Below are 26,849 nucleotides of genomic sequence, written 5' to 3' on the forward strand. Positions count from 1 at the left end.
ATGCTTGTTGTGGAGCCTGATGGATGGCCTCTTGTTCCAAAAATGCAGTTGTTTCTGTGCCCAATCTAAAAACTTCATTTCATCTTGGATTCAGTAACTTCTCATTCTGAGATTTGGTTTTTAGTTCTTTTAGGCATTATTATTTCAAAAATTACATTTGTTTTACTTTAAAATTCACGCATGCCAAAATGCTTAATGTAGAAAGTAGTTGCTAGTCACCAGTGGCTCATGTTTTTAATCCTAGCTGCAAGGGAGTCTGAAATTTGTAGGTTCTCATTTAAAGCTTGCTGGTCAAAAAATTTGAGACACAATTATATCTGATTAACCAACCAAAATCCAAAAATAGAGATGTTACACAAGGGGTAGAGTAATAACCTTGAACAAAAACACTAAAATTACTGAGAGGACTAGTTCAAACTCCATTTCTCACTTATGGCAAAGTGCATGCATGCACACACACACATACACACACACACAAAACACATTTCTCTTATAATCTCATCCTTTAGTAGTAATCAATGGTATAAACAACACCAATTTTCTGCAACTTTTTCAGATATTAACCTAAATATATACATATGATCATATGTAGTTTTACCTTTCTGTGTACTAATGTAAGAGAACATTCTGCTTCATTTGATGTAGAAGTCAAGGAATTGTTTTGTCCTTAACCTGTCCTTAACCCTGAGGGTTCTTTCCTATACATCCAAACCTAAAAACTAAGGAAATATCAAATTCTGTCTCCCTTTGGCCAGTTATGGACATGTTCTCCCTCCCTTCATGTCATCAGCTCTGAGCTCTAGAAGCCATCTTGCTTCTTCCAAACCCTTAAAGTAAGTCTGGATTTTATACTTAGAAAAAAAGAAAGGTTGTGATAACTATAGCATCCCTGTAAATCATCTTAAAAATAAAAAGAAATTAAAAAGGATGCTAGAGCTGGAATTTCAATAAAAATCTGATAACTGCTAAAGCTAAGAGGATAAACATTGTAATTTATGGCTATTCAATATGGATGCAGAGGACTTTTATTCATCTACAAGGAGATATCAATCAATTTTTCAGTATGTTGATAACATTGTATAGGTTCACACACCACTATTGGGTATGGATGCCCCAAATCACTTGGATATATAAACTTTAATTGTTTCTTTTTTCATCTTCTCATAAAAAAGTAATGTAGTGATAAAATATTTTTACACATTTCATTCTGATTTTCTTTTTTGCCAGTGTAGGGGCTTGAAATTAAGGTCTGCACACTGTCCCTGAGCTTCTTCACTGAAGGCTACCACTCTACGACTTGAGCCCCAGCTTGGTTTCCAGCTTTTTTAGTTTATGTGTTGCTGAGGAATCAAATCCAGGACTTCAGGGTAGAGCCCCAGTGGGAGCAAAGCAGGAATGGAAGACAAAAGCTACATCCAAGAGATGCTGGAGGCAATGACCCAAGAATTAAAGCGAGAAATAGACCAGAAATGTAAAGAACACTGGGTCAAAATATGGAAAGAGATGCAGGATATCAAACAGGAGATGCATGCGAAAATAGAGGCAGCACACACTTCACTAAGAGGTGAGATTCGTGTAAAAATAGAGGCAGTACACACCTCATAAGAGAGGAGATTAGTAGTTTGAGAACAAACCTCAATGAGTCAATGAGTCCATTTCCTCCATGCAAACCACAATGGAAGCCATAGATAACAGAGTGAACGAATTGGAATTTAGTGTCAGATACAAAAGACAGAATACACCAACTAGACCAAAAAATGACAGATATGGAAAAATCACTTAAATTATGCCAAAGGAAATCCAAGAGCAAGTGGATAGTGCCAAGAAATTTAACCTTTGTATAATTGGAGTGGACAAAGGTGGGGAATATCAAAGCAAGGGACTGCAACACCTATTCACCAAGATAATCGGTGAAAATTTCCACCATCACAAAAAAGAATATCTTACCTACATAACAGAAGCATATAGAACACCAAAGATGCAAGATCCCAGGAGAAACACTCCTAGACATATTATAGTAAAAATGATAGATCTGAATAATAAGAAAACAATTTTGCATGCAGAAATAATGTAGAAGGAGCTATACTAGAATGGGAAAAAAATTAGAATCACTGTAGATCTCTCCACAAAGACATTGAATGAAAGAAAGGCCTGGGAAAGTACCATGGGCCCTAAAAGCCAGTAACTGCCAACCCAGGCTGATATACCCGGCAAAGCTATCATTCACATTTGCTGGAGAACAGAAAAATGTTAATAGCAAAGAAAAACTAAATGAATACATAAACATTAAGCCAGCATTACAAAGAATACTAATGAAGGGAAACACAACCTAAAGAAAGCAACCAGGAACAGGGACCCGCACCCAGACAGGCATTAATAGAAGTCTAACTGAGCAAGCACAGGAGGAAAGGTAAGAAGAAAAACTGAGGAAAACAGGAATGACAGAGACCACAGTGCATCTCTCCATACTATCTCTTAATATTAACGGTCTTAATTCACCAATCAAAAGAAAAAAGAACTGCAGATTGGATAAAACAAAAAACAAAAAACAAAAAACAAAAAACAAAAAACAAAAAAAACATGACCCATCCACCTATTGCCTTCAGGAGACACAATTCTCAGCCAAACATACAAAGAAACTCAGAGTGAAGGGTTGGAAAAGGATCTACCAATCAAATGCCCCCAGTAAGAAAGCAGGTGTAGCAATCCTGATATCGGACAAAATAAACATTTCACTAAAATAATAGAAAAAGACAAGGAAGGACACTACATATTAAAACAGGGAACAATCCAAGAGGAGGATATTACCATTATTAACTTATATTCCCCAAACATTGGCACACCCAAATATGTTAAGCAAATACTATCAAATTTACAGATTAAAGTAGATCCTAACACAATAATACTAGGAGACTTTATCACCCCACTCTCACCAAAGGACAAGTCTACCAACCAGAGGATTGGCATAGAAGCTACCGAATTAAATGAGGATATACTTCAAGCAGAACTGACATCTATCGAGTATTTCCCCTAAAACAAGACAGTACACATTCTTCTCAGCAGCTCTAGGAACTTTATTCAAAATAGACCATAACATAATTCATGCAAGGAACTCAAGCAAATACAAGGGGATTGAAATGATCCCCTGTATCTTATCTGACCACAGTGGAATCAATCTAGTTCCTAAAAACAAAGCATACCGCAGAAATTACTCAAATACATGGAAATTGAACAGCACACTTCTAAGTAATACCTGGGTAACAGTAGAGATTAAAGAAATAATTTAAAAATTCCTACAACTCAGTGACAATGAAAACACATCACAAAGAAACTTGTGGAACACAGCAAAAGCAGTCCTGAGGGGCAAATTTATTACCCTCAGTGCCCCCATCAAGAAAATAGAGACAGACCAAGTATATAATCTCATGTTGCAATTAAAACAGCTAGAAAAACATGAAAAAATGGAATCTAAAGTTACTAGACGGAGCCAGAAAACCAAATTAAGAGTGGAAACTAATGAAATAGTAGGAGAATCATAGCTAAAATTAACAAAACCAAAAGCTGGTTCTTTGAAAAAATAAATCAAATTGATGGACCATTGGCAAGATTAATTAAGAAAAGAAGAGAGGAAACCCATATTAACAAGATAAGGGGTGCCACGGGGAAAATCACAACAAGTACCCAAGATATCCAAACAATTTTAATGGACTGCTTTCAAAAGTTATACTCTCTAAAGAAAGAAAACCTGGCAGAAATGGATGCATTTTTAGAGAAATACAAGTTGCCCAAACTGAGCAAAGAAGAAATAAATCAATTAAATAAGCCAATATCTTACAACGAGGTGCAGGAAGCAATCAGAAGTCTTCTAACAAAGAAAAGCTCAGGACCAGATGGATTCACAAGGGAATTCTGTAAGACCTTGAAAGAAGAACTAATATCCATACTCCTTAAGCGCTTCAGAGAAACAGAGAAGCAGGAAACTAACTCAAACTCATTCTATGTTACCAATATCACACTCATCCCCAAACCAAGCAAAGACCCAACGAAAAAAGAGAACTAAAGGCCAATTTCCTTGAACACAAATGCAAAGATCCTTAACAAAATGCTAGCTAACAGAAGCCAGAAACATACAAAAAAATTATACACTACGACCAGGTAGGCTTCATCCCAGAGATGCAGGGATGGTTTAACATACATAAGTAAATCCAACACATCAACAGAGCCAAGGTCAAGAATAACATGATTATCTCTACAGATGCAGAAAAAGCCTTTGATAAAATTCAACATTCATTCATGCTAAAATCTCTGGAGGAGATAGGAATAGAATTTTGAATAATGAGATTCATCTACTCACTCTTATCTGCTCAGTTTCCAAATAAGGAAGTGGAAGTTCTCACAAATATGGTGATAAAGTATAATCAAAACGAAGAAAGTTCCATTGGATCCTAATTGCATGCCTGTGAATTATCTTAGCTTTGTGTCTTATAGAATTCAGTCATCACTCACCGAGCTTCTCTGTCTTTTTTTTTTTTGTCGGTCGTGGGGCTTGAACTCTGGGCCTGAGGGCTGTCCCTCAGCTCGCTCAAGGCTACAGCTTTTCTGTCTTATAGAATTCATTCATCACTCACCTAGATTGACAGCTGGGACAAAAGGGGTGGAGATAAACACAAGCTGCTTGGGATACAGAGAATTGCTCCCTGAAGGTGAGGGTTGAGCCTGAATTTTTGTATATTTAGTGGACAGCAAAATGTGAAGAATCCTGTAGGTAGAAAAATAATGTTTGTATTTCAATATGTCAAACAGGTGCTTAGTTTATCAAAATGGAGAGAAGTCAGAGAGGTGAATTCTATAAATATACAAATAAATATAGAAAATTTGCTACATTCTATTCCATAATAGGGCCTGGAATGAACTTTGATTCTTTGCACATACTCTGTAAATATGCACACACTAAAAAACAGAAATGTAATCCTTTATTACTGTTAAAATGCATAGAATATCTTCTTAAAATATATTTGTGGATGTATTTTTCCCTTAATTTCTTCCACACCTGCATTAAGAAATGGGTCTAAGAGAAAAGTTTCTAGATGTGTAAAATTTGAACTCCATCAATTTCTTTTGTTGAATTGTACTCTGGATAGGATTGAAGTCCCTATTTCAACTTAAGGCTTAGAACTAGAAAAAGAATAAGTATTCTCAATAAATTGTCATGCCTCATTTTTAAGGAGAGCTTTGTATTTAATAGGAGAAATATGTATTGGCCTTGGTAGCTAGGAACCTTAAAGAAACAAAAGAAAAAGAAAAATTCCATGGCAGTCTCAAGTACTTGCATATCTAGAAGTGAACACTAACTCCTCTATATTCTATATTACATTTTCAAAAATATTTTTACAAGCTATTCCTCAGCTATTGTCATCCTCTAATGTAAAGTTCAGGCATGCCTATTGCTCATTATAGAGATCGTAGTTGCTCAAATTCACAATCCATTGTTTGTATAGGTTTCACATGCCTATCTTTACTTAGTGGCACTGAGGGGTGGGAGATTCACTTCAAATATATAAATACACACACAGACACAAATATACACACATCATAAATCGTCTAGCATCTTTAAAAATGTGACAAGTTCATTATTAACTTTCAACCTTGCTTATGTAACTGTAACTCCTCTGTATTCTTACAATCAAAAACTTACAAAAAGGAAAAAAATGTAATTGAAAGTCACATATTTCCCATTAGAACTAACTAAATTTTAGGGCTGTAACGTTCTACAGGTTTTTAAGTACCTAATAATTTGTGGATATTCCCCAAGGCCTTTACTAAAAGCTGAAGGAGAGAGATCCAAAAGTGGAAGTAGATTGGTGACCAGAGCATAATTATGTAGCTTTAGTTCACTGTTACAATAACAGAAGTGTAAATCAATATGATGGTTAATAGTTAGAGGACCAGAAGCCATACAGGAAACTGACATCAGAGAAGGGTTATTCATTGCAGGGAAACACAAATAAGAATGCACCAAAGGATTTAATCAACAGTGTCCCAAAAAGAATTTATGTTGTGACAGATGATACATTATGGATTAATCTTTGGGACACTCTGCTAAGTGAAATAAGCTAGTCATAAAAAGATCAAATATTACATGATTCTACTTATATCATTTACACAGAACAGTAAAATTGATAAAAACAGGAAGCAAAATCGAACTTGATGCATATCTTGAAGCAGAGGAGAGTGGAAAATTGTTTTAATGAATATAGAATTTGCATCATGGAAGATGAAAATAGTGTGGACCTTGAACTTGTACAATATTGTACATTTACTTACTACAACTATGCAGTATTCTTAAAATGATTAAGATAATAAAACCTGGGAGAGGAGAATGAGAATGATGAAGGGGTTAGTATAATCAAGGTACATTGTATGCCAATGTGGATATATCAAAATGAAATCCACTTATTTATCTAGCTAATGCTAATACAGTGTTTATAAAAGATAATAAATTCTAAGTTGTTTGTGTTTGAACACAAATATGGATAAAAAGGAAAAAAAAAAAAAAACAACCACAGGCTGGGAAAACAAAATTGCCAGCATTCACGAAACCTGAGTTCAAAATTATATCTTACTTAAGTGTGTAAGGCCATTTGTTTAAACATGTTTTTATTTTTATTATCTTTAAGCTGTTGCATAAACAAGTTCCCATTCTACAAAACAGCCTATGAATACAAGGGGGCTGACAATATTATCACCCATCCTTCTTAAACCAACCTTTCTCCCACTGTTTTTTTTTTTTTTAATTGAGATAAGTAATTACATTTTACTCATATACTTCACAGTATTGTGGAAGCATGATAATTAGTTAAAGTCATAAAAATGTTTTAAACTACACAAGGAAAATTATCATTTTCATGGTCAATAAAGTTTGTGAATTCTATGAGCTTTGACAATACAAATTATTATTCCACATCAGGTTATGTTTACGTTTCTTGCCTTATGCGTAATGTAGGCTATTCCTTCTTTCACTCTTATTCCTCCCTTCCTATCAGTGTTTTTGGATTGCTTAGTTCTTTTCCTTCTATGAGCAGTGCAGCTGATGGGCCTCTTGGTTGTATGTTGTTCTGTTTCCCACTCATCCCTCCTCCTGGCTTCCCTCCATAGAGTGCGGTGAGATTGTTTTTTAATGTAATGGGAGTTGGCTCAAGGAAAAAAAAAAACACCTTTTGTCAAAATACATTGTAAATTTGCTGTAATTTGGATGTTATAATACACATTTTCAATATATTATAACATATGTAACATATAAGGTACCTTCCTCTTTTTCTTATACTTGAAAGTAGTTTCTGATTGCAAATAAAATGCATCGTCTATTCCCTATGAAAAATAGTAAAATATTACATATTAGGTCTAGAGCCCTCGATATACATAGCAAAACATCTCAGGTGCCTACCATAATATCCACTCTTCTTTTCTGAATCAATAGAAAGACCTTGATCGATATCACTCCTTTTATCATTTTTCTTTCATTTGTTCATCAAAATGTCATTACCAGTTATATATTGAACATATTGTTCTGCTACTAAGAGCTTGCGTCATCTGCAGTTTAGACTCCTAGGTATATGCTTTCATATGCACAAATATGATCTTTTGCCTGAATGCAGCTCAGAATGTACCTTCTGGAGAAATTACTTCCCACATCAAAATATAGGACTATGAAGATAATACATGCACTCTGTGAATGGTGGCTCCTACTTCAACGGACTTTAGAAATACAGTCCATTTATTTCTCTGCCCTAGATTTGCTAAAGGTATCTTACTATGTTGGCTCAAACCAGAACTGAATTTGCCTTCTGCAAATAGAAATCAAATTGCATTCAAAGTAAGTGTGCAATTTTAAGTCAGAGGGCTTTGCTGCTTCAAAACAGCAATGTAGACAGCCAATCTCTTTGTCATCATAGTGTTTCATGGGACACCACAAGGTACAGTGCCCTGTGAGTGACAAGTGGAGATGTGCCACTCAGAGGGAGTTAAATCACTTCATCTAGGTAGTTATGGATAAAAGATGATGGTTAGAACAGGTTCCAACCAGGCGTGGCTGAATGACACAGCAAAAAATACACACCTTGCTCCCATCAAGCTTTAAGAGCTAACACATGCACTGTTTCTGACTATGGTCTGGGGAGTGTCCCTCTACTTCCCATCCAATCAAAAGTGTTTTCCGCACTTGTGCTCTGAGATGGGGCATCCAATAAGGAAAATTCCATCCTTATGCTTTGAGACTGGGAAACCAAATATGAAACTCCATGTAGCACAAGCCCACCCATTGACCAGTCAATCCAGGAACACGCCCTAAGGAGCAGAGACAAAGGGCTCTACATGTACCTGAGGGATGTAGGCCCCTTCCAACCAGCTCTTGTTCCTCTTTTCCTCTGTTTCACTGCTCTGTTTTCACTTTGATGAGGAGTCTGTTGCACTGCTCTGTTTTCTGTTTGAAGGAGACGGGCTTTAAAAACTTTTCTGCTCTCGAATTCTTTAAAGAAAACAAAGGCCAGACATAGACAATACTGCTATTCTGAAGATGTTGGTTGGAGGGAAGCCTTGGTCTTCAGGTTTGAGACTAGATTTAGAATTTGATAACTTAGATGGTGTGGTTTCAAATTAATTTGAACCAAGCTAATGTCTGCATTGGCTCAAGTCTTCTTATTACAATCTCTAAAAGAATTAGCAATGAGATGTACAAGATGTTATGTCGAAAAAAGGACTTTACAATTTTGGCACAGCAGGAGGGGCGAGGAGGAAAGGTGGGAGATGGAGGCAGATGGGAAAGGATGGGAAGGGGAAACAAAGAGGAGGCACAAAAAATAACATTAAAAACAATTAGGAAAACAAAACAAAATGAAAACAACAAGAACCCAGTACTAGGGTAGCAAAGGGTCCAGAAATTATCAGCATTTCTTTTTTTTCTTCTATAAATCTAACAATGAAAACTTAATGCAGAGGCTAGTATGTTTAAGAAGTTAAATTCTGTAGAATGTGATTTCTTTTCTTCCTCTTGTTCTGACATATAATTTTATCTATTCTAAAGCCGAAAGATATGCTTTCCTCACCAGCTAGATCAGGTTTACTGACCTTTTTCTGTCTTAGAAACTGCTTAACTCCTGTAAGAGCGAATTGAAGACTGCCAAGCAGGAGGGATTGAGTGTAAGTTGTGGGCACTGTTCTCATCCTCTGCAACTAGAGGGCTAGAAAACATGTTGATCTGCTCGCTACATCAAGAATTCAGAAAGTGGCTTGCATTTTCTAAAATCTAAATCCAAACTTTCACCTTCTCCTTCCCACTAAGAATTCTCCCTCAGGCCTCTTCCTACCATAGTGTCTTAGCAGCTTAGAACGGCTTTGCCTCAGAAATGTGGCATCAGAATTGTGCCTTGTGGTCAGCCAAGAAGCTGGGATCTGACTGATTCATCTATGGCTCTGAAAATGCTGCAGCCCAATCTGTGCTCAGGGTTCAATATGTGTCCTCCAGCTGCGTGCCTCCAGAGAGAGCAGACTTTCCTCTTTCTATTAGCAGTAGGAGCAGAGGTACAAGACCGGTTTTTTGTGATGAAGCAGCCACACATAGCTGTTGGTTTCATAACCACTTGCGAGGTGAATTTGCCTAATGGAGTCAAGGCAATATATGAATAAGTTGTTTTTACCTGGAAGCTCGTAAGCCTCCATTCCAAAGAGGGAGCTGCTGGTAATAAATTCTGTCTGAAAATGGACTGTGTAGGAGAATCTTTTTTCTCTGAATGTGATTGCTTGAGGGAAAGCATTAACTAAGGGTAGCCATCATCTTACAAAAAGCTATTTTAAGTAAAGTTTATCCTGTAACTAAAATCGTTCTAGGGACTTAAGGCATAGTTTAATCCACAGTGCACCTGCTGAACAAGAATTTTCTAGCAATTTCTGGTCTGGTTGTCCTGGTTTAGTGGAGTGCTCTGAAACTGTTGACCCCTTTCAAACTGGCCAGCTGAACTACAAAAGAGACAATTGAGCAAGTTTGTGAACACAACTTATGATCAATACCAGAATTAGTAACTCAATATGGGTAAAACCTGGGCAGAATTACTACTAAGAGTGGTTGTTTAATTGGCTTCCTGTCAATAACAAGCCCTTGAACAGAACTAAACTTTGCCGTGCTAAGTTCCTTTCAAGTTGGTGATCTTTCTTGGGATATTGGATTACACTGTGAGAGTAGTCGAACAATTTGGGGAGTTGTCATGCAAGGGGAATGCGGGGAGCCCCTCAGTAGGAAACTCATTTTGCCTTGTTGAAGTAGCTCAAGGTTGGGTTAAACACCATCCATTATGGTTAATGATGGAAAGCGTATCAGCAATGTCAGGCAAGGGCCCAAGGAAGAACACAAATAACAAGCAACCTCATGCATTGGCTATGAGAGGAAAAATTGGACTGGAGCATATTAGCTTGTTGTTTGGGATTTTCATGGGCTGAGTGAGCCTTAAGCACAAATAGAACATGAGTCTTGATTTGTGTTTTCATTCTCTGACCCAAGAATAAAAAATTGGGAGCTGGAGGAAGCCATTTTTTAGAAATCTCCAGTATGGGGAGAGTTGAGTATGAGAGGGGTGCACAAGAAACGTACAATAGGGAGGATTAAGTGCGTCAGAAAATCACAAGAGACTTGCTAAAATGGGGGATAAGAACTCTAGGCCTAAAGAACCCAAGAAAAGGGCTGAGAAGATGGCTCAGTGGTAGAGCACTTGCCTTGCATGCTCGAGGCCCTGGGTTCGATTCCTCAGCACCACATAAGAAAAAAAAGCCGGAAGTGGCGCTGTGGCTCATGGTAGAGTGTTAGCCTTGAGCTGAAGAGCTGAGGAACAGTGCCCAGGCCCAGAGTTCAGGCCCCATGACCAGACCAAAAAAAAAAAAAAAAAGAACCCAAGAAAAATGATCCAAGGACAGGATTCTGTTAATCCATTGGGAGAATGGTCAAAAAGGTCTGAGAACACTATTTATTATTTAATGGATGATATTCATTATTGAGCTCCATAATGTGCACTTGTCCAAACGAAAACTTGTTATGCATACGTTCTTGCATGTGTGTGTTTTTAAATCTTATATCCTGAAAGGGGAACTCAAAAAAGTTCTACTCACTAAACTCCTTTAGCTGCCCACTTTGACTCTGAAGCCTGGATTGATCCTCTAGCTGATCCAAGGATATATGACATTGCAACCTCAGTTTCAGAAGCAGACTCTCTGGGTAGACTTGCAATTCAAGTCCAAAGTCGGGAGCCAGTGGCTTGCACCTGAATTCCTAGCTACTCATGATCTGAAGATTGGGGTTCAAAGTCAGCCAGGCAGAATAGTCCTTGAGACTCTTACCTCCAATTGACCGCCAGAAAACTGGAAGTGGCGCTGTGGCTGAAGTAGTAGGGGTTTCACTTTGAGCTGAAGTGCTCAAGGACAGCTCCCAGGCCCAGAGTTCAAGTCCTAGGACTAACAAAAATTAATGCTTGTGAGAAATGGATTAAATATTCTGCCCACCATTACTGTTAAGATTGTGTGGCACAGAGACCAGAAAAACAAGTGGTCCACTTCCCAGGGAAAATATCTGATGGTATTGTGGAGCACCAGTGCTGGAGACCTTCCTGGCCAACTAGAGTAGAACCTGTGTTTTGGTTCAATTTACCATCACTTACATCCTAGCATTTCATCCACCTGTCCATTCTCAAACATTTTATACTAGTTAGGAGAGACCCCTTCCCTAGAGGTTAATTCATATTTCATATTTACATAGGTACTATTCAGGATCCTCCCCCAAAAGTTTCCAAAAATTCAAGCCAGGCCCCAGATAGCAGCATATGAATCAGTATAATTAGTATAAATAAATTAGTATAATTAGTATAAATAAAATGTAGTTTGGAGGCTAGGAATACGGCTTAGTTTAAATTGTTTGCCTAGCATGCAAGAAGCCCTGGGTTTTATTCCTCAGCACCACATAAACAGAAAAGGCTGGAAGTGGCACTGGGTCTCAACTGGTAGAGTGCTAGCTTTGAGCAAAAGAAGCTCAGGGAGCAACAGGACTGGCCAAAATAAAATGTAGAGTAGAACAAGATCAACAGAGATTTGTTAATTATACTAAAAGATTTTTTAAACCCATAAATTAAATGCTCTAGTCGGATGGCATTGGAAAATTAATTCTAGAAACCTTATCTGTAAAGGGTAGAGTTTGTGTGGTGATTGGAGGCAAAGCTGCAAAAAGGCCTTAGAAGAATTCCACATTGGCAAGTGAGTGAACTAAAAACTCAGATAAAGGGCTGAGAAAGTGGCTCAGCGGTAGAGTGTTTGCCTTGCATGCTTGAGCCTCTGGGTTCGATTCCTCAGCAACACATAAGCAGAAAAAGCCAGAAGCAGTGCTGTGGCTCAAGTGGTAGAGTGCTATCCTTGAGCTGAAGAGCAGAGGAACAGTGTCTAGGCCCAGAGTTCAGTCCCAAGACTGACCAAAAAAGAAAAAAAGGCAAGCTACACATAAAGGGTTTCCTACCAAGAGAAACAGAGGGTTTCCTACCAAGAAGGAAGGAGTTTGGTAGATTTCTATCTAGCAGGAATGCAAGTTCCCCTTCTAGTGGGAGAGGGATTGCCTTCTAATAAGGAGGGTGTTAGTGATCAAATTGGTCAAAATCATCATTCAGTTTCATAATGCCCAGATAAATGTCTAATGTTTGTCAGGTATTGACTTGTGATAACATCCTGCGTAGGGAACTCCAAACAGTCTTAATGCCCTTAATGTGACCTTGCTTATTTCCAGGGCCTCAATGGACCCTCTAGTTAATGCTACAATATGATTGCAAATTCAGTCATGGAGCAGACACTCTGTATGACTTCCAATTTTCAGTCTAGCCAGATTGAAATTGTTACTGGATAAGCGAGGTAAATATTGTGGTGATTCTGTCCACATACTGAGTACTGCTATGACTGTGTGGTAGGGAGGCCACACAAAAGGTCCTCTTTGTGCTGTCATGGGGCTCAAACCGATGGGCATGAAATTCATGATAGGTCAGCAAAATATGATATGAGACAACTTAGAATACACTGTTGCTCTTATCAAAAGAAAGAGTCTATTTCAAAAACCCTGAAACTGACCAGCTCCATTCTTTCAAGGTCAACTATACCTGGGGAAAATTTGACATTTCTGGGAAATTTACCTGGATGTAGTAAAGGCCAACCCTTTGAGATGAGCAATAAGTACCAATAGCAAGGGGAAATGTCTGGTGGTAATTCAGAAGACCACTATTGGAAAGGTTACTGGCCAACTGGAATGGAATCTGTGCTTTGTGTCAATTGGCTAACCCGCACCTGACCATTCTCAAACACATAAATTAAGTAAGGAGAGACTTCAGAGTTAGGTGCTCATTCAAACTTCATATTTACAACTATGTTATTTAAGGGCCCCTGAAAATTTCCCAAAGAGCTGAAAACTAGAAACCAGAAACAGCAGCTCAAATTACTTTTATTCTGTTGATCTCCACAATCTATGATCTCCACAATCGAATTATGCCCATTAGTGCTTTTATTTATCATCAGGGTTTGTTAGTTGGAAATGCCACAATGGAAAACTAACTAGGAATCACTGGGAGGATTGAATAGAAAAAATTAGGTCAGATAAGATGATGGTGTGAGAAATGAACCCCAAGATATGGAAATGAGTGGTTTTTTTCATTCTTGCTATTGTTTCTAACATATTTATAATGTTCCTTGTGATTTTTGTTTCCTTGTATTCCCCATCACCACCACCACGGTATTACCTCTGTTTCCATTGTGTTTGATGTTGGTGCCCTGCATCTTGTATATACACTTCTCTAATTTGGGGAGGAAAAGAGGGGAAAAACAAAATGCTTAAATAGGGATATGGGTTGACCTATTGTAACAATGAGATGCACAAGACACTGTTGAAATACAAACTTTACAATTTAGGAGGGGGTGGTGGGGTCTGTATAGTGTAGTTGTGGAGCTGGGAGGTTAGGGATGGTAGGGGGAAAACAAAGGAGGAGGTAACAATGCTTGATAGGAAATGTACGCTTTACCTTGCTCATGTCACTAACTCCTCTGCAGTATTTTACAATAAACGTAATACAAAAGAGAATAAATATAATTGAAAGGGAATCTGTGTCGTGGTTGGAAGCCAATGCTACAGAAAGACTTACAAGGATTGAATACTGGCAAACAAGTAACCTAAAAACTGAGATGAAGTTGAGTGTAATCCTAGATGTTCAGTTGGCTGAGTTCTGAGGATTTGTGTTTGAAGGCAACGCAAGCAGGAAAGAGGAGACTTTTATTTCCAATTAACCTGCAAAAAGATACTTCTGGAGTTGTGGCTAATGTGGTAGCCTTGAGCAAAAATGCTCTGTGACAATGCCCAGAGCATGAGATCAAACCCAAGACCAACCCAGAGTCACTTTAAAAAAAGGTTCTGTGTCTATGTGTCATGGCAGATCTCGTTACTAGGTTGATGATGGAACAAGCATTTTAAAAATGAGTCATTATGTCAATATTTACCTCTTTAGTAATTGTTTTCAGAGTAATGTGTGGATGGGTGCATTATCGCTTGTATAAGTTTTGTTCAGTGACTCAAAAACTTAACCAAACATTTTTTTAACGAAAATATCCTATTGGATACTGCTGGATAGGAAAGTCAGTGCTTACTAGGTTGGAAGAAAAGAAAGTAAAATCACATGGGAGAATTGTAGAAGGTAAATCATGAAGTGGTTGACTGATATGAGCACTGCCTTTGTAAAGGTATTCACAACTTTACCAATGCTATTTTGGAGAAGTGCTAGAGGCTAGAGGGCATGGCACTAGTGGTAGAACACCAGCTGGGTAAAAGTTGGTTATTTTTCTTTTACTATGGCCAGGTGTTCTTGATTTGGCTGATTATTAATGCTTTTGACTAGTGTGAATGGGGTCAAAATTTTGAGCCACCATGAAAGACGATCCCAAATTTCAAATTCGTGGGAGGCACTGGTGTGCTTATTTAACTTGGAGATGCGACAGACAGGATGCCTTCTGCAGGAGTAAATGTTGCCTGGTTGAATTGGTGTTGGTAGGATACCTTAATTTCCCTCGGTATTTCCAACACAGATCTTCCATGCCATTCATGAGGGACTCTATGAATCCCACCAGAAGAGACACATCCAGCTGCCCTGTTGAGCCAAACTCCTGGATGGGCTAAACCTGCCATACTTTGTAGCTGAAAATGGACCTGAGATGTAAAGTTAATCCACAACATCAGGAAGTAGCCCAAACAGGTACCCTCAGAAGCAAGCAATCTCATGCATTGGCCTTAGTAGAAAAAATATGAAACTATAAATACTGCTTTGGTGGTTTTGCTTGAAGGGACTGTGTATGAGAGAAGAGTCTTAGATTCAGACTCTTCAATTCTTTGTCTCTAAGAGTCTTGATGTGCCGCTTCATTTGTCCAGCTGGGAAGAATGAAAAGTTGGAGACAGAGTCAGCTCTGAAAAAATCTCTAATAAGGGAATTGAGAAAAGCAGTAAACAAGAAACACAGTTCTAAATTCTAAACCTAGGAAGCCCAGGAAAATTGGAGCTAAGAAGGTTCCATAAGACATACATAATATTGCTGTCTTTTTGGGAGAATGTGGGGAAAGATATGAAAATATTTGTTAAGCCTGATTTTTATTTTTGTGCTCTAATTTTTATGTGCATTTGGTATACTAAATCCTCTAGATGCCTGTCTCTGTGTAAATATATTCAGAAGGATCTGTTACAGGCATTCACTAATTAACTGAGTAGCGAAAGGCTCTTGAAGTTGTTATTTACAATGTTCCAAGTCTAAAAAGTTCTTTTTATGACTACTGTATAAAAAACTTCATATAGGATTACTTTTTCCTGGATATTTTATTGAAAAGTATGTTATTTATGTTTGAAGGTTTTGAAGACCAGCAAATAGAGGAAACAGGAATGATGAGTACATGTTTTGGGAATAGTTATATATTAAGCCAGTCAAGATTGTTTCAAAGGCTGGGAAGGTAGCTCAGTGGTAGAGTGTTAGCTGTGCATCCATGAGGCACTAGGTTCGATTTCTCAGCACCACATAAACAGAAAAAGCCGGAAATGGTGTAGTGGCTCAAGTGGTAGGGCACTAATCTTGAGCTGAAGGGCTGAGGGATAGTGCCCAGGCCCAGACTTCAGGCCCCACTACTGAAAAAAAATGTTTCAAACAGCCTTGGGTGAGGAATGTGGGTGGAGGGGGGCATGATTTACCATCTAAGCAATTGTGTAAAACCAACAAAATATTCAATGGGAGGGATGATGTCAGACCTTATCAAGCATGACTGTCAGAACTTAAAGAGCCAGAAAAGATCATCCTGGACATGTAAGAACTTTCCTTTTTATAAAGATAAACTCCCTGGATCTTCCAGGGTAATTGAAAAGGTGGGAACCACATCTCAGTTGAGCCAGGTCCAATACTTACCGGTCAGCTCAAATCCACCAACTTTTATGAGCAAGGTTTGATCATCAAAGGACAAAATAGAATCTAAAAAAAACTTTATTATTTAAGTCCTAGAAAGGTGCCTGGTATTGCAGAGGACCAGTGTTGAAGAACTTACTGGCCAACTGGGTTGGAAACTGCACTTTGTTTCAACATACACCCATTTCGCTCAAGCTGTTTGGACTGGTCAGGTTGAGAAAATGCTAACCACGTAAGAAGAAAGATCTCATCCCCAGAAGGTCTTCCAACCCTCCTATTTATGTAGATGTTATTGGAGTCTTCCAAAGTGTTCCTCACCAAGACCTGCTATTTTATTTCCAGCTTTAAACTGGTAATACCTATAAAATGTAGATTGGGTTAGACTTATGTAGATTGGATTCGATTTATCAGCAAAGCCTTGATAATTATACACCATCAAGGCAATAACAAAACAACTGAATGCCACTAGTAGGATGTCATGGAAAGGCTAGCTCTAGGTATGTTAGCTGGAAAGGGAATTGTCTCCGTGGTGATTAGAAACCAATGCTGCACAAAGGCCTTACAAATATTGAAGGCTGGCAAAAAGTAAACAATTTCCTAGCTTGTTTATCAATATTTTTGAAGACAAAGGAATGCTGCAATCCATATTTGCCTCTAGTATTCGTTTTCATAGCAATGCCTGTGTTTGTTTTGTAAACTGCCCTCATTCATACAGGAAACAACACCCATTTCTTAAATATTTTCCCTTTGTATACTGCTGAATGGGAAAGTCTATTAAAGCTGACCAGGTTTGAAGAACAGATAAAAGAAGGCAGAACTGTAGGAGTTAGAATCTTTTCTGCCAAAGTACTTGACATATGAACTGCCTTTTAAAGGATAGCTGTTATCTTACAAGAAGTTAAGATTGTTTTTCTGACAAACTTTGCCCAGATGTATTGGTTTTGTCTAGTTTGAAAGTTTGTCTGAGCAAGAAAGTTTATGATCCCGAAATTGTGATGAGTGAGAGCCAATGGTAGACTGCCTGTTCAACATGCTTGTTTGGCTTCCTGTCAGTAGCACATTCTTCTACAGAAGTAGATTATGCCTTACTGGGTTCCTTTCGAGTTGGGATATGAGGTGTTATATAGGAGAAGATACCAAGATATTGCCAACAACTGCTCTGATACACTTAACTTCTTATTTGGGATAGCTTTGGAAAAACACAAGTTAATATTGTACATTAATTATACAAAGGGATTTTAACTGATGCTTCCATGCATACAAAGTGTATTATAAAAACAGAATTTGATCACTCTTCCCTTCTCTTTTTATGGCCACTCTCACACTTTATATAATGCATTTCAATCATCTTCATCTCTATCACATTCACCTTTCCTGTTCTCCATCTAGCTGCTTCATACTCGAGTCCTAGAGTGTTCTTGTTTACCTTTAATATCTTTTATATAAATGATTATAAGCAAAACTACTTACGGAATATAGACTATAGATTGTGCCAACAAGGTTAAAAAGTCTTAAAAAGCAAGAAGCTTTATGTTAACTCAGATAGTGCTTATATTCTAACTTTTCTATTTCATTCTTTTCCATGAGGGGCCTGCTTTCAATTCTCAAGATTTTTTTGTTATTTTCTGTTTAACATTTGAATTATAAGCATCTCCCATTTTTTATTCTGAAAATGTAGGCACCCATTTGTGGTGAGCCTGCTGGGTAGTGAGCAAACGTAGGGTTTTTTGTTTTGTTTTGTTTTGTTTTGTTTTGTTTTGGTCGGTGTTGGGGCTTGAACTCTGGGCCTGGGCAATATCCTTCAGCTCTTCAGCTCAAGGCTAGCACTCTACCACTTGAACTGCAGCACCACTTCCGGTTTTCTGGTGGTTTTTATTGGAGATAAGAGTCTCACAGAGTTTCCTGCCTGGGCTGGTTTTGAACCACGATCCTCAAGATCTCAGACTCCTGAGTAGCTAGGAATACAGATCTGAGCCACCAGTGTCCAGTGGTAGTTTTTATTTTATTGGAGCTTTGGTTCTGGTTATCAGCTTTTTATCTGCTTCTCCCCCTGCAATCTGCTTTTCACTCTGCAAAGCTTCCTGAAATATAGCTAAGCAGTGGCTGAGAAAGTAATCAAATGCCATGTTCACTCAGTGTGCTAGTCACCAATCTGCAAAGTGGGTGTGTGCTCAAGGTGCTCCATTGAGGCATAGGTAAGTTATAAATATATACACACCAGACAGTAATCTGTCTTTAGTAGAGATGTCATGAATACAAGATTTTGAAAATATTTTGCGGACTTCTCTACAATTGTGCTTGAGTTACTTAATTATTGGTTGCTATAATAAATATTTGAGATAGACACCAGAAAAAGAAAGGCTTATTTTGGCTCAAAAATTTTGAGGTACCAATCCATAATCAGGCAGACCTATTGTGTTAAGTACTTGTATGTGGAGGTTGGGGATGACTTGATGGGTGTATGGTGTAGGAAAACTATTCATGGTCAAGAAAAATCTGAGGTTCTATTTCTTACTTCAAGGATACCACCTAGATAACCAGAAGATCTCCAAGACACACCCTAAATAACCAGAAGACCTCCCACTAGGCCTTACATTCTCATTTGCACCATCTCTGAGAAGCTAAGGGCTGAATCTTTCAAACATAGGTGTTATGTGGACACTTAAGATCCAGACTATAGCATTGCTTTATTTATTTATTCATTTACTTACTTACTTACTTTTATTGTGAAAAAACCGTATAACGGGGTTACAATTAAGTGGGCAAGATAATGAGTACATTCTTTATCAAGGATTGTTTCCTCTTCCTTTGTTTCCCCTTCCCATCCCTTGCCATCTCTCAGCACCCCCAGCCCCGCCAAAGCTGTAAAGTTTGTATTTCTCCATAATGACTTGTACATCTCATTGTTGTAATGGGCCTACCTGTATCCTATTTAAACGATTTGTTTTCCCATTCCCCTATACAAATTATACTGACATCAAATACAGTGAAAGCAGGGGTTATACCGTGGGGGAGGGACAAACAAAGTAACAAAGAAATCATCTGATAAATATGTTAGAAACAATCGCATTAAATAAAATAATCATTTGGATACTTATCTTGGGGTTAATTTCACCTAACATCAACTTATCTGACCGTTTCTGCTTGTCTCAGATGTATACTAGTTATTGCAAATACGGGAAACCATGGGACCTATGTTTCTTTGGACCTGGCTTACTTTACTTAATATAATTTTTTCCAAGTCTTTCCATTTCCTAAGAAATGAGGCAATGTCATTCTTTCTGATGGAGGCATAAAATTCCATTGTGTAGATATACCACATTTTCTTGATCCATTCATCTACTGAGGGGAATCTGGGTTGTTTCCATATCTTAGCTATGGTAAATAAAGTGGAAAAACCTCCCATGCTAATGATCCCTAAGATATGTATTCAAACGTTTTTTCATCCATGCGACTTTTTCTAACACACTTATAAGATTATTTCTCTGTTGCTTTGTATGTCGCTCTCCCACAGTATAATCCCTGCTTTCACTGTATTTGATGTCAGTATAATTTGTGGAGAGGAAGTGGAAAAACAAATAGTTTAAATAGGGATACAGGTGGACCCATTGCAACAATGAGATGTACAAATCATTATGTTGAAAAATGAACTTTACAACTTTGGTGCGGGTGGGGGGGTAGTGGGGAGGACTGAGTAGGGGGGCGGGAGGTGGATGGGAAGGGACGGGAAGGGGAAACAAAGGAGGAGGCTACAATGCTTGATAAGAAATGTACTCATTATCTTGGCCATGTAATTGTAACCCCTTTGTACAGTATTTTCACAATAAAAAAATAAAAATTAACAAAAAAGATTTTTATTTCACTATAATGTACATTGTTCTACACATGAACTTAGATATATGTACATATTTCCGATGACAAATAATCTCTAAAATTGTATGTCTTTCCACACGTAACATATAATATATGTATGTATATATATATTTTTTTCTGAAGACAGACTTCCTCTAACCTCTAAAATTTTTTGCTTCTATTTTTAACCTTTTTCATTTGAATGATACAGTCTATTTTTCTTAAAGTTTCCTAGAATAAAATAAATAATATTTCAATAGAAAGTATATTTTTTATTTTCAAGGGAATTTTAGATATACACATGATATTATGGTAACATTTATAGTATATTACTTGAAAAAATTGTGTTCCAACTCTTAAATATTTGTGTGTAGTTACGGAGAGAGAGTAATTTAATTCATAATGCTTAAGAATTTGGAATGCTTAAAAAAGCTATTCAATAATTAGTTATAAGCACATAGTCAAACTACCTGATATGTTTTGTTGTTGTTGTTTCTTTATTTGTTCAAAATTTTGGTATGGCTGCATGCACAATGGTAACATTAAAATTATTAATCACCCAGAACCTAGCCTCATCACAACATCTCCAAACTAGAAGAAACAGCCATCTCCCTCTTTTGTGATACTCAAATCAGATCTCCTTCCCATTGAACTAGCCTGGGAGGACAATCACAAAATCCTGGGTAAAGCAGAGCATTTTTCTGCCTGCTCAAACAAACTGACTTAAGAAACCAACCAAGGCACAGAAAATTCAAACAACACAAAGACCAACAAGAGACTGGTTTATGGACACAAGAGAGATACAGGATCTTCCCATCCCCCCAAAAAATCAAAGAAATCTTTTTTTGTACCTTTTTTCTTTTTAATTTAATTTAATTTTATTTGTGAACATACTGTATAGAAGGGTTCCAATTACATGGGCAGGATAATGCGTACATTTCTTACCAAGCATTGCAGCCTCCTCCTTTGGTTTACCCTTCACATCCCTTCCCAGCCTCCCCCCTCCCCCCCAATCCCAATCCTTCTCCTTCCCCCCCTTCCCCCCCTCCCCCCCGCACCGACGTTGTAAAGCTCGTGTTGGACATGACAACTTGTACTTCTCATTGTTGCAACAGGTCCACCTGTATCCTTAAACAACTGGTTTTTCCCCTTCTCCTCCACAAGTTATACTGACATCAAATATAGTGAAAGCAGGGGTTATACTGTGGGGGAGGGACATGCAAAGCAGTACATTTTATAAAATTTTTTTCTAAAACTTTTTTTAATATTTATTTTCTAACTTTTCAAAAACATTGATTACTATTAACTATTTTTTCTTCCTCTTATAATTTTTATTTTAGGAGTATATGTGTGTGAGCTTTTTTTCTTTTTTTAAATTTTTTTTTGTTTATCTCTACTGACATTTTGAACCTTTTATTTCACTCCTCATTCTTTTCACCTTTTCTTCTCTTTTGTAACTAAATTGCATAACTAAATTGCTGTTTTGCTCATCCTCAGATATACCTGGAGTCGATTATTAGACCTTATCCCCCATTGTGTACACACTTAATCCAGAAATTTATTAGTCAATTCAAAACCCCTTAGACTTTAATTCTTTAATAGCAGTACAACCTCTTTATTCCTATGTAATATTTTAAGCATTTTTATATTTAAGTTTTTCACATCTCCTTTATATACTTACCCTTCTCTTATTCTATCCACGTTCTTCTCTGAATATTACAGTTTTAAATTTGCGTATATTTAAGTGTTCAACTTTTTATTTTTTAATATTTGCTTTTCTATTTTTTCTTGTCTCTCTTTTTTGTCTTTCTTCTTTTTTTCTCTCTCTCTCTACTATCATTCTATCCAACCACTTTCCCGCTTTGAGTTTAGGACTTAGTTAACTCTCCCTCTGCCTTTCCACATCCCTCTATTCCTATTTTAGCCAACATCTCTCCCTAAACCTAATAATTTCTGGTTTGCTAAATTCTTATTTGCACTTCAAAGCCCATTAATACATAGTTCTTTGATGTTGAATAGGTATATCTGTTGAACTAATATGTATCTGCGGATTTTGACTGTGCAACTATAGACTTTGGTTGATGCTTTCCTTAAGATAGTGTTCTAGCACAAAACAGGTCTTACTTTCATCCCTCATGGGCAGAGCAAGTAGGAAAAATACAAGAAAAATGGCAAGTCCAGGTATCTGATCTCCCACTCATGATAATCTGGGAACAGGACAGATAATGAATAATCCAGTAGAGACTTCCCCAAAAGCTCTACAAACACTACTGGTAAACATAGCAAATGAAAAGATTGAAAACCTGTAAAGGACTTTGTATGAGCGTGATAGGGAGAGAGAGGAGGCAAACCAAAGGTCAATACAGGAATATCATGAGCCAGAGGAATCTACTCAAAGAATCATATAGGAATTGCGTGAGCTGCTTGAGAACTCTCAAAGATAAATGAAGGAATGGCATGAGCAGGCTGATATCAGTCAAAGCGAAAGTCAGGAATGGCGTGAGCAGGCAGAGAACACTTAAAGAAAACTACAGGAATGGCGTGAACATGAGGAAGCTAATCAAAGAGTAATACAGGAATTGAGAGAGCAGGATGAGAATACAGAAAGATCACTAAAGGCATTCATGGAATCCATAAACAGAGAGCTGAAAATAGTTAGGGAGACCACAAAGGGAATACTGAATGGAACCCAACAGAAGGAATGGGAGCCCAAAGAAACCACAACCCATCACCTGTATTGGATAGATCAACATCGTGGAAATGGCAGTACTTCCCAAGGCTATGTACAAATTCAAGTTGATACCTATCAAAATTCCAACGTCATTCTTCAAGGAAATAGAAGAGGCAATCCAAAAATTCATATGGGACAATAAAAGAACCCTAATAGCAAAAACGCTCCTCAACAGAAAGAACACTGCTGGAGGAATATCAATACCAAATTTCAAACTCTACTATAAAGCCATAGTAATCAAAAGAGCTTGGTACTGGCACAAGAACAGACCTCAGGACCAATGGAATAGAATTGAAAACACAGAAATGAACCTACAGACCTATAGCCATCTAATCTTCCATAAGGGAGCTAAAAAATAGAATGGAAGAAAGACAGCCTCTTCAGGAAACGGTGCTGGCAAACTTGGTTAACTACTTGTAGATAACTAAAGCTAGATCCTTATATATCACCCTGTACCAGAATCAACTCCAAATGGAACAAAGACCTCGGAGTCAAAGCAGACACTCTGAAAACATTACAGAATGGAATAGGAAAAACCCTAGGTCTTCTTGGACCAGGCCAAAATTGTCTTAATAGAGACCCAGAAACACAACAAATCAAAGAAAGGTTGGACGAATGGGATTGCATGAAGTTGCAGAGCTTCTGCATGGCAAAGGACATAGCTAGCAAGATCAATAGAAAGCCCACGGATTGGGAGAAGATCTTCATTAGCCATACAACGGACAAAGGTCTCATATCTAAAATATACGTGGAACTCTAAAAATTAAATCCCCCAACAACAAATCCTCAAAGAAACAACTGCCCAATAAATAAGTGGGCTAAAGACTTAAAGAGAAACTTCTCTGAAGAAGAAAGAAGGATGGCCAATAGACACATGAAGAAATGCTCAACTTCCCTAGCCATAAAAGAAATGCAAATCAAAACAACATTGAGATACCACCTCACTCCAGTTAGAATGGCAAAAATGAAGAACTCTAACAACAACAGATGCTGGAGGGGATGTGGACAGAAGGGAACCTTACTTCACTGTTAGTGGGAATGTAAACTTGTTAAACCACTTTGGAAAGCAGTATGGAGGTCCTTCAAAAGACTTCACATAGAGCTCCCCTATGACCCAGCAATCCCACTTTTGGGCATTTACCCAAATGTTTACAAACAAGATCACACTAAAGCTCCCAGCACAACTATGTTTATTGCAGCATTATTTACCATAGCTAAGATATGGAACCAGCCCAGATGCCCCTCAGTAGATGAATGGATCAAGAAAATGTGGTATATATACACAATGGAATTCTATGCTTCCATCAGAAAGAATGACACTGCCCCATTTGTTAGGAAATGGAAAAACTTTTATTAAGTTTAATAAAAATTAATAAAAATTTTATTAAGTGAAGTAAGCCAGGCCCAAAGAAACGTAGGTCCCATGGTTTCCGTTATTTGCAATATCTAGTATATGTATGAGACAAGTGGAAAAGGTCAGATATTGTGATGTTAGGAAAATGAATCCTTAGATATGTATTTTAATGTTTTTTTTTCTTTCATGCATTTGTTTCTAACGCATTTATAAGATTATCTCTTTGTTGCTTTGTATGTCCCTCCCCCACAGTATAACCCCTGCTTTCACTATATTTGATGTCATTATAACTTGTAGAGTAGATGGGGAAAAACAAGTAGTTTAAGGATATAGGTGGACCGGTTGCAACAATTAGAATTACAAGTTGTCATGTAGAAAACGAGCTTTACAATGTTGGTGCGTGGGGAGTGGGGGGGGTAGTGGGGGGGGGGGACGCAGGGAGGATTGGGTGGTGGGAGGGGAGGCTGGGAAGGGATGTGAAGGGTATACAAAGGAGGAGGCTGCAATGCTTGATAAGAAATGTATGCATTATCCTGCCCATGTAATTGTAACCCCTCTGTACAGTGTGTTCAAAAAAAATAAAATAAAATAATAAAAAAAGAAAGAAGCAGCCAAACTTTTTTTTTTACATTAAGTATAATTGGTTTCCATTTTAGTAATGATGTACATATACTTTGGTCATCTTTAAAAAATCTTATTGCTGGGGCTGGGAAGTTGGCTCAGTGGTAGAGCGTTTGCCTTGCATGCCTGAGGTCCTGAGTTTCATTCCTCAGCACCACATAAGCAAAAAGAAAAAAGCCAGAAGTGGCGCTGTGGCTCAAGTGGTAGAGTGCTAGCCTTGAGCTGAAGAGCTGAGAGGCAGTGCCCAGGCCCAGAGTTCAGGCCCCACTCCCGGACCTAAAAAAAAAAATCTTATTGCTTCATAAAATAATTAGAATTGAAATATTTCTTTCTAATTATATTTGGCTTTTAATTGAATCCTACATGTAAATAAGTTACTGGAATTTCCCAGATAATGTATGTAATAAATTTGAATCATTCAAAAGCAAAAAAGAAAAAAAAAAAAGGAAACCATAAACAGAGAGCTGAAAAAAGTTAGGGAGACCACAAAGGGAATACTGAATGGATCCCAACAGAAGGAATGGGAGTCCAAAGAAACCACAACCCATCAACTAAGTAATTTGAGAATAAACACTAAGAACCAAATTAAGGAAGTAAAGACGTTCATACAAGATCTAAAACAAAACCCCAAAAAGGAATTTGAAGCCATCAAAGCTGATTAACTAGAAGGAAAAGAAATTTTTAAAAAAGTAGAAAGTCTTGATAGTAGGTTAGGCCATGCAGAAGATGGAATCTCGGGGATTGAAGACAGCCTAGATATTACAGAGAAAGAACATACAGCCATTCAACACAAATCCAAGAAATATGATAGAGCTATTCAACATTTGGAAGACACCATCAGCAGGCCTAATCTGAGGATAATGGGTATAGAGGAGCATCTAGAGACAGAACATAATGGTCTAAGAAATTTGTTTAACAAGATCTTAGCAGAGAACTTCCTAAACATGCAAAGAGATAGGCCTATTCAGATACAAGATGCTTTTAGAACTCCAAATAGAACAGACCAGAATAGGACATCCCACCGTCACATTATAATCCACACAGGATCAATTCAAACCAAGGAAAAGATCCTTAAAACTGTCAAGGAGAAAAGAGCAATCACCTATAAAGGGAAACCACATAGAATCACCTCAGATTTCTCAGCAGAGCCAATCAAAGCAACAAGAGCCTGGAAAGATGTACGCCATGCCCTAAAGACAAACAATTATGAACCAAGAATACTGTACCCAACTCTCCTTCAAAACCGAAGGTCAAATAAAAACGAAGGATTTTTTTTTCAGGTAAGGGCTAGGTTTATTCAGTAGACCTGCTGGGACCAGGCTAGGGTGGCACTTCACATGGCTCAGAAAGGCCTGGGAAAGAGATAGAGAGCTAGGAAAGAGAGAGAAAAGAGCTAGAAAAGAGCAGAGAGGGGGCTTCTGGGCCTGGGCTAGGCCTTATCTAAGGTATAGGCAGAGAAACGTGTGGCCACATCAAATTCAGATGTGACCTCAGCGGATGCAGATGTGACCTCTTCCAGGTGCCCCAGGTGCCTAGGTAATGCAGGTACTGGGTGGAGACTTTGCTGCAAGGAGAGTGAAGTCTGCTAGCTATCCAGGAGCAGACCATACATTCCAGTCTTTTAATAATCATGAAATAGGGTGCAGATTCTCTCTGGTTCCTTCCTGCTGACAAGGGGCGTCAACAATAGTGGTAAAAGACTGGAATTTGGTACTCTCCCAGAGAAGGCAGTGAGCAGCAGCTGTCCGTTGTTGGCGTGAATCCTTAGTTGAAGTCTGGAAAAGTCTCATGAGCATTGAGGGG

Source organism: Dipodomys spectabilis, unplaced genomic scaffold (assembly GCF_019054845.1).
Source record: "Dipodomys spectabilis isolate Male_0828 unplaced genomic scaffold, ASM1905484v1 ptg000185l, whole genome shotgun sequence".
Lineage (NCBI taxonomy): Eukaryota > Metazoa > Chordata > Mammalia > Rodentia > Heteromyidae > Dipodomys > Dipodomys spectabilis.